We start from the raw sequence: 12,317 nt of genomic DNA, 5'->3' as shown, positions 1-12,317 counted from the left end.
GGCTGGAGAGATTATTAGGTGGGTTGAGATTGCCCTTTTCCTAACATCTTCTCTAAGACTCTGCCACCTATTTTTATAATTTTGACATATATGGGGCTTAATTGACTTTATGGTACAATAGGGTTGTCTTCTGAGAAAACTCTCAGTAATATCCTCTCTTCTATATGCTTTGGAGATCATACTTACAAAGAGTATATAGCTGTAGATAGCCTGATATGAATAATAAACATTAATCAGATGAGAAGCAGCAAATTGTTTTTATGTTCAAATTACTTGGCATTAGCCTTCAGAAGACACTCCAAATACTTTATGCTTTCATGTTCTTTAAATCAGTCAAAGGCTAAAATGTCCTGCTTTCTTTCTTTGTCTATGTTTTGCAGGAGTCCCTAGTGAGCTTATCTATTCAGGGACATGACAATGTTTCTTAACCACAATTGTGCATTGAGGTCACTTGTGGAATTTTTAAAGATACAAATATGAAGATTGCATTGATTCTAACTCGGTGTCCATAAAGCTCATTTTTTTTGTTTGTTTTTTTTGTTTTTAGGTTCTTAGGTCACTGGTATAGTCCCAGGTGTTACCTTCTCATTGTTGCTAGGTTCTTTTTCTGTTTCTTAATCCTGACTTTCTAAACACACCACATCACTGACTTTCATTATCAGCACATTCCAAAGGCTCAAAAAATTTTTTGAAAGATGACCTCCCTAATATCTCAACATTCATTGACCCTCACTGCTACTGTATTTTGCATTATGAACTTTTTTCACTAAGATGTGGTCTCAGTTTTGGAGACTGATTGACACTACCTTATATATTCATTGTTGGAAGTGGGAGCTAGCACGAAGTTGTGTTATTGAGCAAATTATTGAGCAAATCAATGTCCCTTTAAATCACTGTCAGAGCTTCTATCTATGCTTTTAGATTCATTCTCTACTTTTGTCATCTGGCTCTCTGTCCCAGGAGGCTGACCTAAGTGGATGCCAGCAATAGGCTCCCTTGCTAGGTTGGGTTGGGCCAGTTGGGAGCCTTAGTAAGAATGTAAGATTGGTTTATTCAGTCCTCCCAGCTCCTCTCTATGATAACTCTGAGCTGGCTGTTACTTCAACTGAAGGTCTCTGCTTCTTTAAAGAACATCACTTCCCTTACATGGTATTTCTGCGTTCCAGTATTCTTTCTTTCTCTCTAGGAGCCATAATGTCTATGTGGCCACCTTGTTATTTTCTTGTACCTGACCTATATCTTTGCAAAAAGCTCCATTGTAATTAAGCCTTCTTTACACTGTCCTATCATGAATGTGTCATCTGTTTCCTGTTGGGATCCTGACTGATCCTCCCAATTCCTCTTGTTAACAATGAGCCTGAGCTCCTGAAGTTTGGTAGATTCAGGCAAAATTATAAAATAAGTGGGATAGTAGTTAGTCTTTGTTGTAGATGCTCTATGTGTTGTCCAGATTTCCTCTTTTAGGACTTATATACTCATTCCTCCAGCTGCCAGAGGTGTTAGTGGTTGAGTTCCCTTCTGGTGATTGGTCCTCCACTGAAGAAAGCCACCTCAATCAAGATCATATTCTTTTCCTCGGGGGAAGGTGGGGGGGCATCCTGTATCCAGTGGCTAGTCAGATACAGTGTAGGGTAAAAAGATTGTGCAAGACCATGCCAACTCTAGAGCCCTCCATAGCATTGGTTGAGGCCTTTGCTATAACATCCCAACTTCTCCCCTGACCAATCTGCATCTTTCTCTCCCCAGCAGGTGTTCATCCTCAAAATTGTGACCAGTCAGCTTCTTGCACACATACCTGTATCAGAATCTGATATCAGGAGAGCCCAGTCTGCAACAGACAGTCTTCAATTTGCCTTTTGTCCCCCATGACTGTTTTCTTGATAGGTCTCTGTCTTCCCCTCTTTCCATATGTAAATAGACCTGAGAGTTTTCCTTCTGAAAGCAACTTTAAACAAAGGAAAGGGTAGTACAAAGATGGGGGAATGAGTGATGGTAGTGATTCTAGGCTTGAAAACATGTGGTGAACAAGGCCAGTTGGGTCTCTTCAGGTCACTCAAATCAAGACATACAATTCTATTCTTAGATCTGTGTGTAGAAAAGAAAGAGGAATAATGATGACAAAGATAAAGGAAATTAGAGATGGTGGTGGATGGGGCTATTTGCAGGTATTTTTCAAGGATAAACTATCCCAAGATAGATTCAAGATGTTAAATTAAGTTGAAGGTACACTGTCCCATCACCTACTGATGCCTGTCTGGTCAAGATTTGTAGACTTGTTCTCTGCTGTGAATGAGACATAGGAGCAGCAAGGGTAAACTTTAATATTTTGAAATTGGAAATTTGGTCTCTTCCTGGAAAGTGAGTTCTGGAAAACAGAACTCTTTCTTCCCATAGTTTATAGAAAGCTCTTTGAGGAAATCCTATTTTTTTTTTTTTTTTGCCTTTTTAAAGTATTGAGCAGAAAAAGAAATAATTTTTATTTTTTAAAGATTTTATTTATTCATTCATGAGACACACACACACACAGAAAGAGAGAGAGAGAGGGAGAGAGAGAGAGAGAGAGAGAGGAAGAGACAGAGAGAGAGGCAGAGACATAACAGAGGGAGAAGAAGGCTCCATGCAGGGAGCTGGATGTGGGACTTGATCCTGGGACCCCAGGATTACACCTTGAGCCAAAGTCAGACACTCAACCACTGAGCCACCCAGGCATCCTTAATTTTTAGTTTTGAAAGAACTGAGGAGAGAGCCAAAAAAGGGACTTCTAATCTAATCCTGTATTTATTTGGCTGAATTTTCAAGTTTGTGAGCAAATCACCAACTTGCTACTAAATGCAGATGGGCAGCACAGGGCTCTTCCAGCCTGCTGGCTGTTCTTGGAGGGCAGACAGGTTCCTGGTCACTGCCAGCTTGAAAATCTAGGAAATTCCCTCTCAAAGATAAAGCTCCCCTAGAGAGTCTTCTGATGAGCACAGGAGAATACATTTTGGCCTAAAGGTGACTCAAGTGGTAGTGTGGACTTGATTAAGGAAAACATCCAGTTTATTTCCAGTCAGATTTAATAAAAGGCGATATGCTGTGGCTCTGAGTAATAACTTGCAAAACATAAAGTACTGTTGAAAGCTGAAGTGAGTGGCCAGGACTGCTTCCTGCAGGTGCTGGGACTGAACATTGGAATTGGATGTATCTCCTCTCTTCAATTGCCTCTTTTTATAGGTCTGATTGCTGTATCTTCTATACTCCAGACATCACAAAACTTTCTCAACCTGCTTGACAGTAATTTAGGAGGGCTGGAGATTAATTCCTTAATTAATTTTTCTACAGAAGGAATCCAGGGCACTCAAGTATAGCTGATGGGTTGACAGGGCTTTATCTGGAAACTTCCTATGGCCTCACTTAACTTGGTTTATTTTTCTAATCACTTCTTTTACTTTATTGCTTTCTATTTCAAATTTTAAAACTTTGTTCAAATGTTTTTATTAAAGACAACATTTACATTCAAAATTAAATATCTGTTTAAGGTTTCTTCCATATTAGACAATAAGCTCCAATGATTGATTTGGTTTTGTGTCCTAATATGTGTTATAAAAATATTTTTTGAATGAAGGAATTCATGTAATTCTTCCTAATTGATAAAATACACAATTGTTCACATTTTCTTTTTCTTATTTTTTACATTTTCTTCTTTTGATTTTCAAAGCTGACTCTTTTTTTTTTTTTTAGATAGTTTGTATAGATGTTATTGCCAAATGAATTTTACAAATGAGGACATTGAAACTTATATAGGTGGTATCCTGATAGTCCTAGAGCTACAAAGTAGTAAGGCAGTGGTTCTCAAAGTGTAGCTCCTTGGACCAGCAGCATCAGCGTCCACTGGAACTTGTTGGACAGGTGAGTTCTCAGGCTTTCCCCTGGGTGTATGGAATCAGACACTCTTTGGGTGGAGTCCAGAGGTTTGTGTTTTAATAATTATTCCAAGGATCCTGAAGCCTGCTAAAGGCTCCAAGATGGCATCTTCCTAATCCAGATTCTCTATTATATCTGCTTTATCTTTTTGGTTTTGTAATACTACTTAAATGTTTAAAAAAGTTTGCTGAGTGTATAATGCCAACCTGAATCTCTTGGGGGAGAGTCCTGCTATTGATTTATATTCTATAACAAAGAGTTATTTAAGGAGGAAATACGGGTCTTTCTCTCTTTTCTCTCTCTCTCTGAGGGTGGAGGGAGCGGCGGGAGGGAGCGTGAGGCGGGGGGGAGGGAGGGAGGGAGGAGGGAGGAGGGAGAGGGGGAGGGGGGAGAAGAAAGAAAGACCTCCCAATCCCTAACCCACGACCTACCTCCTCACCTCCCTCCCTCCCTCCCTCCTCCCTCCCTCCCTCCCTCCCTTCTTCCTTCCTTCCTCCCTTCCTTCCTTCCTTCCTTCCTTCATTTTGTATATTGCCTTTGTCTGATATTGGTATCAGGGTAACACTAGGTTCATAAAACAAGTTGGAGGAACTATTTCCTTTTATTTTTTGGAAGGAATTACATAGGATTGGTGTTAATTCTTCTTGAAACATCTAGTAGAATTGTCGAGTGAGACCACCTGGGCCTGGAGACTTCATTTTTGGGGAATTTTTAAATTATAAATTTGATATTCTCTCTTTGAGGGCTATTATCTGTTTCCTAGGGGATGAGTTATGGTGGCTTGTGTTTTTTGAGGAATTAGCCAATTCTGTCAAATTGTTCATTGTTGATATTCAAGTTAGGGAAATTCCTACTCCCATCTTCCTGGAAATCTAAGTTTTTTGATACAGTTGTTTCTCCAAAAGAATGGAGCAGTTTTTTTCCAGCTATAATGTAGTTTTTAAAAAACATAGACCTGGATGGAAATGTATTCTGGATAATTTTCCCAGGGCCTTGAGTGTGATGTTTGTGCAATATACCTGTACTTTAAAAAGCTGCCTTATTGATTTTTTTTTTTTTTTTCCATTCTGCCTTGGCTTTCAGACTCCCTTTCTACCTATCTAAGGTAGCGATGTCATTTTAGTCATTCAGCCAGGAGTGCCTATTGCCAACAAGCCTCCCATCTCAAAGAATTCTGGCTGGGAAATGGTCAGGAAAATATTTAGCGTTAGTCATGGAAAGTAGATAAAAATTTCAATCAGTTATTGTATACTCAAAAAGGGACTACCTGGGGCTTTAGCTGGGCTTTGACTAGTTGGGAAAATTTGAGGAAGGGTAGAGGAAAAGAGAGATGTCTAGGTTTGAAAGAATTGCTTCAAGGACTGTTTGAATGACCCTTACATGACACCCCAGTCTGGAGTGAAGGGAACATTCTGGAGTGCCCTGTGAAGGACTCCTTGAACTAAATAGAAGGTCAAGAGAGCTTAGAGGCTCATCTAATTTAGTGCTGTAGCTTCCACAGGGACCACTTCAATGTGGAATCCTGAAGCACTGGAATGCTAATCTGTTCAGTTGATAGGAGCAAGAAGCATCACTGGACTGGTAGCTAAAGCCACAATGGTATTGTTAGCTCTCATGCCTCACGCTGCTCTGTAAATGGCTCTTTGCCTTCTACAATAATGCTCAACAGTGAGCAAGAGTTATTTAGTGCCCAGAAGTCTTTGTGAACAAGTCTGAAAAAGCTGGTTTATATAGCTTTCTGTTTTGATCTCTAAATTTCCCACGTGTAGAGGTGAATCCTGTTTACCCATAATAGTAGCGCAACCCCTTAGGGCATGTATTTTAGTATGCTAACTTTATCTGTGGCTTCCCCTTCTGTGCTACCATGATTATCCCATCACCTTGGTTGTGTTGTCATTATTTTAGTCCATTTGCATTATATGAATTTCTATAAGCCATTTAAATGTTTCTTGACTGTGATGGGATCTCAATAAATAAAAATCTCCTATCCTACACGAAATGTGCCACATAGCACATTTCTGATCCTCCTCTTCCTACCTTATCTTATACTTCCCTTTTTTCAGGAAACCAAGTTAGACTGATAGAGAATGAAAATAAAAATACCCCTTCACTTTTCCTGATTCTTCAATCTTACTTCCCAGGACTGACCATTGAGAGTATCTTATGTATGCTGGGCAATTAATTTTAAAAGAAGTTTTAACATTGCTTGATTAAAGAGATATTTTTCTAAAATCTTGTGAAGCATGAATAAGAAATGTGGAACTCATTATCCCCTGAGATCATATAGGCCAAAAATATGAGCACATTCAAGTCAGTTTTAGTTAAATTCATAGATAAAAGAATCTATCTAAGAAGTTTAAAAAGAACACAGGAATGTTCAGGGCTCATCACATTTGAAGCTAATAAATGGGGGTCAGCTCCCATGGTTTCCCATAACCATCCTTGCATCTAATGTCTAATGATGTGCTGGTAAATGTTTAATCACTGGCAAAAAAAAAAAAATATATATATGCATTAGGTACACATATCCGTATATGTATTTTGTAATATTACAGATATATAGATGCATAGCACACAATTTACAAATAATAGTAGCATGTATAGCACTTCTTATTGTAAATTCCATATAGCCAATTCTCAGAATGCTTCTGTTGATTCTTGCTGAACTCATGTCTGTAGCCAGTCTATGATTGTAGGTCAACCATGACCTGACAAGTAGAGTTTCATCTCAATCTGCTAATTCTTTTCCCAGTAAAATTTATTGTCCTCACACATGTTATATGACCTATGATTCAGCTGTTTCTTATTCTCGTCCAAATCACATTCATTAAACAGAAATTTTTTCAGCTTCAGTACTGTGTATGTCAGAACTTTACTCATTTGTTGATGACATGAGTGACTCTTTGCTGAATCAGATACTTTTCAAATACTGGAAGAATATTTCCTCAGTATTTTGTATAGTTTAGAATACATGGCTAACTTGTTTTTAAAGTTAATCTGCATTATAAACATTTTCTCCATCTTTCTTAAGACTAAAAAATAACACAATAAATCAAACCCAGATGTTTAGTTTTTGCTGATTTCCATGGTGTAAATACTCCCACTATGGCTGATTTCTAGTTACCAACATGCAATTGGGAGAGAAACTGGGAAGAGGTAGTGTTCAATAACACAATATTTTACAGTATTATCATACAGATGTGGTAGATGTGTATAACTGTGTAGGTTATTATAAAATATACTAAAATAAATGGGAGTTTTGAGTATTTATTATCTCTGTTTTTTAGTATAACTCATATAAGTTTTTGTATAGTTGAATAAAGATCTTTTTATTTATTCATTTGAGAGAGAGAGACAGAGACAGAGACAGAGTGAGAAGGGGGAGCACACTTCCTGCTATACAGTTGATTTTTTAATAACACCTATTTTAACACTGGCTCACAAAATCCCTGACACTTTAATAAGTGACTCTGTAAACCTGTGGACCGGATGCATCACATCACTGCTTATGTCGCCTGTCAGAGACAGAGTTGAAGGATTTGATTAAATATGCCACCCCAACCTATGCCACTTGGCCATGTTTGGGAAAAAGAAGGCATGGAAAGAGCTCTCTGTTCTTCTTCCATCTTCCATATATATATATATATATATATATATACACACACATTTTGGAAGTTGTTCCCATTCTCCTATATCAGGAAGAGAGAATAAACTTTATCACTGGAGGCAGAGATAGTATTGAGGTAAATCTTCTTAAGCAAAGCTTACTAAATAACTCTAATCTACAGTGAATTTCCTCTGTATATTTCCCAGTTACCTTCCCACAATTTATTGCCCCTGGAAACTCAAACCCCCTCTCCTTTGTGTAGTTGTATGTCATAATTTATCACCCTTTGTTAAAGTGGTATATAAAAACTCCAAGTCTAATTGTTTTCTTTTATCTCTAGCTATATTTTTTTTTCTGTGAAGCCACTGTGCATGTAAAATTAAAAATGTTAACACAATTTGTATGTTTTTGATCTTATTAATCTGTCTTTTTCAGCTTAATTTACAAGCCCTAGTTATAGAATCTAAGAGGCTAGAGAAAAAACTTTTAGTCCCCTACAGTTCAGGGGGCTAATTCTGGTCTATAATGAGATTTCCATTTTCTAAAGGCAAACTATGAGGGATAAAGAAGACTATATTTTCCAGTGTTGGGGTTTATTCACTCTCATGGAGGGAGGTTTGCTATAGGTGTATGTAATTTCTTACCCTCCAATCCCACCCCGCCACTTATACTTTACATTTTGTATTCTTTGTGAATATTTTTTTTCTGAAATAATGAGCTATACAAAGACACATATCATGGCCTCTTCAGTGGCAAAACACAATGACAGTATCAGAGAAGAGAACTCTTCCTGAGTCCAAAAGCCTTCTTACCCTTGCAATCCCTGATTGGAGTTAGAATGGCCTTTTGGAGCATGTATAATTGAACCTCTCAGAAGCATGGCAACATTTTCTCCTGTTTCCTTTAGGCAATGGGGTGTTCCTTCTGACACCCTGCAATGCTAAGCTGTGACTGCCCACTCCACAAGAGGCCTCTAATTGAGTTTTCTGAGGCTCTCTTCTCATGGATGCTTGTCAGTAGGTACAGACTGCTGAGTGGGACCACTGTCTTCTGCTATATCAATGGCTTGAAGTTATTTTCAGAGAGGAAGAGATCACTATTATTAGCCCTTACCTTTTGCTGCCTTCCTAAAGGGCTAGACTCCTCCATGTATACGTAGTTGCAAGACAACCCTCTTCTTCCGATGCTAGTGATGACATCGGTGAAGTACATGATGGAGGTCAATGTGAAGTGTGCTTTACACGTGCAAGATGTTTTCTTTCTATCAGCAAAATTTGTTGGGCTGACCCCACTGTTATTGGCAAAAAGGTCAACAAGAGTGTATTTGAAGTAATAAAAAAAATAGCAGGAGTGATATAAAGAGGATTTGTAAAAATGTTTTCTGACAAAAGAGAACACGCACTATCAACATTTTTCCTTTACGCGGCTTTGAATTTATGACAATTCAGTGAAGGTGTTTTACTGTTTTTAAAACATCAATGACAAGAAAACAGCCTCAAGAGATTTCTTTGATTCTTTTTGATCTTAAAAAGAACACAATTTAGAAATGGAAAAACAGACTCAATTAAGAGAATGTATTCTATTTTCTCTTTCACTCAAATGGAAAGATGCCAGCTGTGTCTAGAAAAGGCAGTTTGATGAATTTTCTCTTGCCTGCCTTCCTGGATATTGTCCCATTGTCTTAGAATTTACCACCTTTTGTCTGAAACTCTGAGGTCTTGTTTCAGACCTGTCATTTCAAGACATGAACAGTAATACTGAAAAGGGGCAAACAATTGCTTTTTGTTTTGAGTGCTGAGTCAGGATTTTAAATTGGGAAAGTGGGCAGGTAAGGTCAAGAGAAAGCTTGAGAGCTACGTCTCAGGTCAAGCCACATAGGTAATTCAGAACCAGGAAGGATGAAGAAGTTGGCAAAGAATTTGCAAAAACCAAAGAAACAAACCACAAGAAGAAGAGTCGAAGGAGATTTATTAGCAAGAAAGGGTCTTTCCTAGGAGACACAAAGCCTGTCTTTGATAAAAAAAACAAAAACAAAAACAAAAACAAAAGGTGATTTTAGATGTTCCAATGATGTGTGTATTCACATTGTGACTCATCCTAGGACTGCAGTGGGGAAGGAGTGTCTCTGTCTCCCTAAGTTCTAGTGATCTTGGCAAACAGAACTCAGTTACACCAGAATAGACAATGATTAGACAAGGATTCAATATTATGACATTTCCTCACTCATGGCTGTTAGTGTTGGAGTTTGCAAAGTATCTTGTAGATTATATAACTAAACACAAGAATGCCATCTGTTTTTTAATAAATAAAAGTCATTAGTTTTTTTTTTTCCCTTCAAAACAAATCAGTGCAAAAGACTCTCAGGACCTAGTGAATATGTGAGCTTGTTGGGAGGCTGCTCAAGATTCAGTCGCTCAGCTAATTTGTTTCTCAGCTGAACATTTTCTTCCCTTGTGGTCCAGTTAAAAATGACTTTTAGTCTCATGTATCTTGAAATTTGTATCCATAACAGCACTGTTGGATAAATACAGGATCATAACACTGATGCTGAAATATGGGTACAATTCTATAAATTAATCTCTGGAGGCTCTTCATGATATTTGTTTCATTTATCTCATATAAATTATTACACAATTTATTGAGATGTTTTAGTACTTTAAAAACTGTTTAAAGAGAAATTATAATTGAGAATAAAGACTATATACCAGCAATATTTGTGGAGAGGGTCTACAAATAAAAGTCTAAAACCTTCCTTCTAGGGACACCTGGGTGGCTCAGCAGATGAGTGTCTGCCTTTGGCTCAGGGCATGGTCCTGGAGTCCTAGGATTGAGTCCCAAATTGGGCTCCCTGCATGGAGGCTGCTTCTCTGTCTGCCTGTGTCTGCCTCTCTGTGTGTGTGTCTCTCATGAATAACTGAATAAAATCTTTAAAAAAAAAATAAAACCTGGGCAGCCCAGGTGGCTCAGTGGTTTTGCGCCACCTTCAGCCCAGGGTGTGATCCTGGAGACCTGGGATCGAGTCGTATGTCAGGCTCCCTGCATGGAGCCTGCTTCTCCCTTTGCCTGTGTCTTTGCCCCTCTCTCTCTCTCTCATGAATAAATAAAATCTTAAAAAAAATAAAACCTTCCTTCTGAATTTGGAAACAAAATGGTGAAAAAGTGAAATTTGTTGTCAATATTTGGTTAAATTTTAGTGCACATTTTAATATACATAATTTTTGTATTTATATACATATTTACAGGTATAAAATTATGTATATCCTATGGTTTCTAAATATGACATGCCATTTTAAAACTTTTTTTTGTAAATTGTTTTGTATTATGAAATTTAACAGAACTTAAGTCAAAAGGAGTCATGTGTCATGATTATTTATTGATAATGGAACTTTATAAGTCAGTCAGTACTATTCCAATCTAAAACAAATCTTTATTTACAAATGTATCATGTACTATTCAATACTTACATAAAAATGTTCTAAAGGTTCTGGGGGAGATTTATGCCCATGGATGGAATTTGCAGGTCCCATCATGCTGGAAATGCTGAGATGCAATTTTGAAGCTGGACAAGCCCTTGAAGAACACATGGACAATACATTCAGTTGTGCAGGTGAATAAGAAAGCTCAACATTTCGTGTATTTCTATGTGACACTGTCCAAATGTACTCTGATATGTCCAAATGTTGTCACCTCCTGTGAAAGTCTTATATGATAGGACTCATAGTAACACAGTTCACATGCAAAAATATTTTTCCTGTATGGTTTTTCCTCTTATAAACAGGATGGCTTGAAATTCGTTACATCTAGAAGAAACTCTGAGCAAGGTGGCATCAACAAAATTAAATCATCTGCTTGGAAGCCAGGGACCAGCTTATTAGATAATGGACACTAACGTGTGCACAATGGATTGAGAGTCAATTTATATTGTCAAGTGGCCAAGGAATATGTTATTTGGGGAGAATTTTTAAGAATATATTTTTAAAAATATCTGGTAAGTATAAAAATCAAGTAAAGAAGGTTTAGTTTGAATTTTTACTTTGTAGTTTGCTTATTGAATGACCTTTTGGGATAAGTATTTTTCTCATCCACCCTAGTCTAGTCTATGGACTAGAACCCAAACAGCCCCCGCCTTTCTACTCATGGACACCCATGGAGTCATAGTAAACTTAATATACTTCCCCCCATCGCCCAGCAAATGTGGAGGCATTAGGAGTCCCTGAAGCATTTTCTATGTGCTTGCATGTGTTTTTTTTCTTATCCTACCCTCTGCCATTGTCCTTCCTGCTCCCTACACTGACCACCAGAAGGAAATATCTGGGTAGCCACTGTTGCAGGCATTCTGGGAGACAGTGCAGCATCCAGACTTGGTGCTACCCTGGCGGGAGCTCTTAGGTACCAAATATGGCTCTTCTGGATCCTCCTTGGTGCCTAGAACAATGCTGTGTTCCCTTGCAGAAATATCCCCATTCTCCAACTGCATGAATCTGATCTCTTGGGTCCTAAAAGGAACCTTGACTTATATTGAGGTAGAAGTTCCTCAAGGAGATGATTTTAGGTTCTACCTGCAGCTTCCTGGAGGTAAAGGTAGGTGCAGCCCCCTAAGCCTGGGAGGGGACTCATACACCATGCTTGTCCTCTTCCGTAGCCATCTCTTCTTTCTTCAAGATACCATGAGTAAAACTTCTTGCCTTTGGACCTCCTTTCCTTAATTTACATCATCTCAGGAAATAGGTTTTAGAGTCCCAGTGGCTCATCTGGGGTTGGCAGGTAACTCTTTTGTGATAGTTACTAATAGCCCATACCATTGTCA

At 38.2% G+C, this 12,317-nt stretch overlaps 1 long non-coding RNA gene across 1 annotated transcript; it reads left to right on the top strand.

The window, feature by feature from the left end:
• Positions 1-3,763: 3,763 nt before the first annotated feature.
• LOC119868042 lies at positions 3,764-12,091 on the top strand. Its single transcript, XR_005385714.1, has 4 exons — positions 3,764-3,888; positions 11,031-11,117; positions 11,289-11,498; positions 11,963-12,091. It is a non-coding gene; the product is annotated as an uncharacterized LOC119868042 (long non-coding RNA).
• The last annotated feature ends 226 nt before the right edge of the window (positions 12,092-12,317 follow it).

The sequence above is a fragment of the Canis lupus genome, chromosome 38 (genome assembly GCF_011100685.1).
Source record: "Canis lupus familiaris isolate Mischka breed German Shepherd chromosome 38, alternate assembly UU_Cfam_GSD_1.0, whole genome shotgun sequence".
Lineage (NCBI taxonomy): Eukaryota > Metazoa > Chordata > Mammalia > Carnivora > Canidae > Canis > Canis lupus.
The sequence above is the reverse complement of the archived record's forward strand: the minus strand, read 5'-3'. Positions and strand labels throughout refer to the sequence as shown.